Source organism: Bubalus kerabau, chromosome 21 (assembly GCF_029407905.1).
Source record: "Bubalus kerabau isolate K-KA32 ecotype Philippines breed swamp buffalo chromosome 21, PCC_UOA_SB_1v2, whole genome shotgun sequence".
NCBI classification, from domain to species: domain Eukaryota; kingdom Metazoa; phylum Chordata; class Mammalia; order Artiodactyla; family Bovidae; genus Bubalus; species Bubalus kerabau.
In genome coordinates, this window is record NC_073644.1 from 61756434 (window position 1) to 61762433 (window position 6000).

Below are 6000 nucleotides of genomic sequence, written 5' to 3' on the forward strand. Positions count from 1 at the left end.
GGCCCCAGACCTGAAACTAGAGCGTGTCTGTTTCCAGTCCCTTAGCCCTCCGGTCAGACAAGTAATGAGCTCTGGTCAGCCCTTTCCGAGGACTGTGAAACAGATAACCAGCCCAAGTTCGATGCATAAAGCAGGGCACTCAAAGCCGGTGCTCTGGGACAACCCAGGGGGATGGGGTGTGGTGGGAGGGGGCTCAGGATGGGGGACACATGTACACCGTGGCTGGTTCATGTCGATGGCAAAACCACCACAACAATGTAAAGTGATTAGCCTCCAATTAAATTAATTTAAAAAAACCCTCTTGCTTTAATGCTGTTTCACACCATGCAAACAGGCGAGAGCTGGAAACTCCTGGAAGATCAGGTGAGACACTGAAGGGCCGGCTGGTTAACTCAGGGCTGTTAAGAGGTCTCCTGAAACCCCCGGGCTGCGGGCCATTAATTGGGGTCAGCTGGTGTACCCACGTGTAACTCGTAGGCCTCTGTATCTTCACACTTGGTTGCCCATTCGGCGTTTCAGTGCCTGCCTGTTAGAGAGTAACTCCTGACATAAGCGTGCCCCACTGAGCCAGCCGCAGTCGTTGCAGCCTAGAAACGAGGTTGTAATGCCCAGCCTCTAACAAACCCGTGGTTTCTGCAGATTTCCTGAGGAGGAGAAAAGACAGCTTGATCACAGGATACTAGGGTTCTCATGGGCTAGGTGAGCAGACGTTTTGATTCAAAACATTCTGGGCCACTGAGAATCACCCTAGGTGTCTGACATTTTTTAAAGCAGTGGTACCCTCATTGTTCTGTAGAATGTTTTTGTATTTTCCAAAGGCTTTTCACATTTATGACTTTATTTGATACCATATCCCTTGAAACTAGGAGTCCGACTTCAGCAAGGTGGGTTTTTTTTTTTTTCCTGCAAAACTTACACAGGCATCAGATCGGATCAGTCACTCAGTCATGTCCGACTCTTTGCGACCCCATGAATCGCAGCACGCCAGGCCTCCCTGTCCATCACCAACTCCCGGAGTTCATTCAGACTCACGTTCATCGAGTCAGCGATGCCATCCAGCCATCTCATCCTCTGTCGTCCCCTTCTCCTCCTGCCCCCAATCCCTCCCAGCACCAGAGTCTTTTCCAATGAGTCAACTCTTCCCATGAGGTGGCCAAAGTACTGGAGTTTCAGCTTTAGCATCTTTCCTTCCAAAGAAATCCCAGGGCTGATCTCCTTCAGAATGGACTGGTTGCATCTCCTTGCAGTCCAAGGGACTCTCAAGAGTCTTCCCCAACACCACAGTTCCAAAGCATCAATTCTTCGGCGCTCAGCCTTCTTCACAGTCCAGCTCTCACATCCATACATGACCACAGGAAAAACCATAGCCTTGACTAGACGGACCTTTGTTGGCAAATAATGTCTCTGCTTTTGAATATGCTATCTAGGTTGGTCATACCTTTCCTTCCAAGGAGTAAGTGTCTTTTAATTTCATGGCTGCAGTCACCATCTGTAGTGATTTTGGAGCCCAGAAAAATAAAGTCTGACACTGTTTCCACTGTTGCCCCATCTATTTCCCATGATGGCAGAGTACAAATCAGACTTGATTTGAAATCAAACAAAAGAAGTGAATTTTCATATGGTCAGGAGACACTTCAGAAACTTGTAAAACCTGACTGCTGCTGCTGCTACTGCTAAGTCGCTTCAGTTGTATCTGACTCTGTGGGACCCCATAGATGGCAGCCTACCAGGCTCCCCCTTCCCTGGGATTCTCCAGGCAAGAACACTGGAGTGGGTTGCCATACAGTGACCATCAAAAGTCAGAAAGAAAGAAAAAAACTGGATTCAAACCCAGGATGCCTGGCTTCCAAGGTCAGTGATTTGGGCAAGTGACCTTTCTGAAACTTAGTTTTCTCATCTGTGAAATAGAGAAAACTCCCTATAAGTGTTTACGAGTAATGAATAAGGTAATGCATATGACGCATTTCACAGTGGCTGGTGTATATACATCGAGTGCTCAGTAGACATTAACTGTTATCATTTTGAACCTAAATGATTGTATTACATAGGATTTTCAGTTTTAACGTTTTAACTTTCTGTTTTTAGATAAATAGGAGTTTATTTCACAATAGCTGTTTGAGTTCCTAAAGAGATACCCCTCTAAGCACGCGAAAAAGAAACCCATCTTAGAGGCTGTAAAATTTGTGTCACTTTAGAGGCCATTCTTGGGAGGGTCTATTTTTATTTTCTTACCTGTTACTCTATTTTTACATCCAGCTGTCTTTTTTCTCCTCTTTACTCATTTTCTGAATGTTGAGCTTTAGGCCAACTTTTTCACTCTCCACTTTCACTTTCATCAAGAGGCTTTTTAGTTCCTCTTCACTTTCTGCCAGAAGGGTGGTGTCATCTGCATATCTGAGGTTATTGATATTTCTCCCGGCAATCTTGATTCCAGCTTGTGTTTCTTCTAGTCCAGCATTTCTCATGATGTACTCTGCGTATAAGTTAAATAAGCAGGGTGACAATATACAGCCTTGACGTACTCATTTTCCTATTTGGAATCTGTCTGTTGTTTCATGTCCAGTTCTAACTGTTGCTTCCTGACCTGCATACAGATTTCTCAAGGGGCAGATCGGGTGGTCTGGTATTCCCATCTCTTTCAGAATTTTCCAAGTTTATTGTGATCCACACAGTCAAAAGCTTTGGCATAGTCAATAAAGCAGAAATAGATGTTTTTCTGGAACTGTCTTGCTTTTTCCATGATCCAGCAGATGTTGGCAATTTGATCTCTGGTTCCTCTGCCTTTTCTAAAACCAGCTTGAACATCTGGAAGTTCACGGTTCACATATTGCTGAAGCCTGGCTTGGAGAATTTTGAGCATTACTTTACTAGCGTGTGAGACAAATACAATTGTGCGGTAGTTTGAGCATTCTTTGGCATTGCCTTTCTTTGGGAACTAAGATCATGGCATCCGGTCCCATCACTTCATGGGAAATAGATGGGGAAACAGTGGAAACAGTGTCAGACTTTATTTTTTTGGGCTCCAAAATCACTGCAGATGGTGACTGCAGCCATGAAATTAAAAGACACTTACTCCTTGGAAGGAAAGGTATGACCAACCTAGACAGCATATGCAAAAGCAGAGACGTTACTTTGCCAACAAAGGTCTGTCTAGTCAAGGCTATGGTTTTTCCTGTGGTCATGTATGGATGTGAGAGCTGGACTGTGAAGAAGGCTGAGCGCCGAAGAATTGATGCTTTGGAACTGTGGTGTTGGGGAAGACTCTTGAGAGTCCCTTGGACTGCAAGGAGATGCAACCAGTCCATTCTGAAGGAGATCAGCCCTGGGATTTCTTTGGAAGGAATGATGCTAAAGCTGAAACTCCAGTACTTTGGCCACCTCATGTGAAGAGCTGACTCATTGGAAAAGACTCTGATGCTGGGAGGGATTGGGGGCAGGAGGAGAAGGGGATGACAGAGGATGAGATGGCTGGATGGCATCACTGACTCGATGAACGTGAGTCTGAGTGAACTCCGGGAGTTGGTGATGGACAGGGAGGCCTGACGTGCTGCGATTCATGGGGTTGCAAAGAGTCGGATACGACTGAGCGACTGAACTGAACTGAACTGAACTGAACTTACTCATTTTGCTTTTCTACTGTTGTAATTGTGGATGTTCTACATGACATCAGTTACCTCATTAAACAGTTAATAAGCCATATATGGGAACAGGGAGCTTTCCTGAGGCAGTAATTTAAGCTGTAGATAATAAAAGCAAAATCAAATCTGTTGATTTGGGAGGAGTCGATCTGGGAGTCGAGGAGCTGACTTTAAGGCCTCCTTATTTTCAGCCCCGCCAATGAGCCCAGATGAGAACGAGGTTTCTGAAGACGTGCTGGGGTCCGGCACACGGGCCAGGTTTGCCTGGGGAGGAAACCCTGAGGCTGGGTGGCCAGAGGGCGTGTCTGGAAGAGCAGAGCTGGGGCAGAGACCTTTTGAAAACCTTTGCCTCGAGACCTGGTATTTAAACCCACTGGTAGCTACGGACCGCACAAGACATTTCTTGAGGGGCTGGGCTGGAAAGCACAGCAGAGTGGAAAGCAATGTGGATGTCCTGGACGCATTCCGGTCCCCTGGAAAGTTAAACACGCCTGTTAAAGACAAAACCTGAGTTAGCTCAGGCTGTAGCCTACATGGGAGACGTGAGACTGCAGCTGAGTGTGGCAGGGACCTCCAGGGGCTTGGGCTTTTCTCTCCTGATACCCTAACTCATCTCCCCCACTGATGTGCCCCATTCCCTCACTTATGAAACATGGGCTGAGAGGACACACCTCCTGCCTCTCTCATGGGAGTGTTATAAAGATTAATGATGCAGCCCTCAGTGCTCCTGGAGGGAGGCTCTGTACAACTGTTAACTTTTCAGCATACCGCTCTCCGTGATGTTTTCCATATAGACCTGTCAGCTTCCCTGAAACATAGCAGAGAGTGGATAGTTATACAATTTACCGTGTCCTAGGGATGTGAGGCTGTGCCAAGGGCTTCAATACAGACTGAGCTGTAAGTTCCACTCCCGGGGGGACCAGCTATTGTTAAGGGCTTCTGAGCGTTGTCCGGGGGAGGGCTGACTGGCTGGAGAATACAGGGGCCAGCATACACAAGCAACGTGAAGCAAGAAAGGAAAAAAACTAGGCCACTGGTCACAGGGTATCCTTTGAAATAAGAAGCATGGCTTCTTCCACTCATTTTAAAACATTTTTAACTTTTATTTTTTCAACTGAGGCAGATGGACGTATAATACGGTAGTTTCAGGTATACAGCATGATTTAGTATGTTATTTATAGCAAAACGATAACCGCAAAAAGTCTGGTTAACATCCATCACCACACAAAGGTACCATTTTTTTTTCTTGTGATGAGAACTTTTAAGATCTTCTGTGTTTACTCTAGCTGTCAAATGGGCATGGTAACCCACTCCAGTGTTCTTGCCTAGGAAACCCCATGGACAGAGGAGCCTGGCAGACTACAGTCCATGGAGCTGCAAAAGAGTCAGACATAACTTACTAAGCAACAACAAATGGTGTGGAGCAGAGTAGCTAAAGCAATTAGGGCAAAGGGGAAGATCAGGGGCGCGAAATAAAAAGAAGCTGAAGGACGTTAGTTTGCAGGATTGTGTAATTTCTACGCTGTGTTTAAAGCAGGACTTTGGTGATGATCCAGTGGTTAATAATCCTCCTTGTGATGCCGGAGACACAGGTTCCATCCCTGGTTGGGCATCTGAGAGCCTGCAAGCCTCAACTAGAGAGAGCATGCCGCAGTCTACAGAGACCACGTGTTGGACCACAACCAAGAGAAGCCCACATGCCAAAACTAAGACCCGATGCAGCCAAAAGTAAACAAATATAAAAAAAAAAAATAGAGCAATTCACAAATCAGTTCTCTAGAGTCTCAAATTTCAATTCAGGATAATTACCTGAACAGTTACAAGATTCCAGGTAGCCATCATGGAAAAACCTATAAATGGCCTAAACAAAGATTCACAGACTTTTCCTATTGGTATCCCTGGAACATAGCAATAGTCATTTAAAGGTATTTTCAGAGAAGCAAGACCCAGCAAGCACTGGGTAGCGTGCATTCAGAACTGCGAGTGACACACGTATAACTGTGCCCCTAGAATGGACAGGCTGCCCCGGGACCCCTCCTTCCATTTCCGTTTTGACTGACCTACGGCCAGGTCCACTTAGGGAAATCGGGTTACCCCCTGAGGAGTATTAAAGCACCCCGGGCTCTGAGCCATTGTGAGGACATGTTTGAGGCAAGAAGCCTCAAACATGTTCACACAGTCAAAGGGCTTTCAAGCCCTGGTTTTGGGGTATGTACACCATCTTTGCACCTAGTCTGCCTTCGTTTTAACTTGTCCAAATTCTGAAAGTAGTATTATAAGCCATGGGTCTCTGGAATTTCCTCCTAAGACAGGAAGAAACATCTGATTCCTACGTCCGTGAGAGAATCACACAATTTTTGCC

General features: G+C 46.0%; 1 protein-coding gene across 1 annotated transcript in view; it reads right to left on the reverse strand.

Moving 5' to 3' along the window:
• The window catches only part of CCBE1 (collagen and calcium binding EGF domains 1), a 244193-nt gene extending 244061 nt beyond the window's left edge, over positions 1-132 (reverse strand). Inside the window, exon 1 of the mRNA XM_055559578.1 lies at positions 11-132. The gene's annotated coding sequence lies outside the window, so the exon portion shown is untranslated. The remainder of the gene's footprint in view (positions 1-10) is intronic.
• Between the last annotated feature and the right edge of the window lie 5868 nt (positions 133-6000).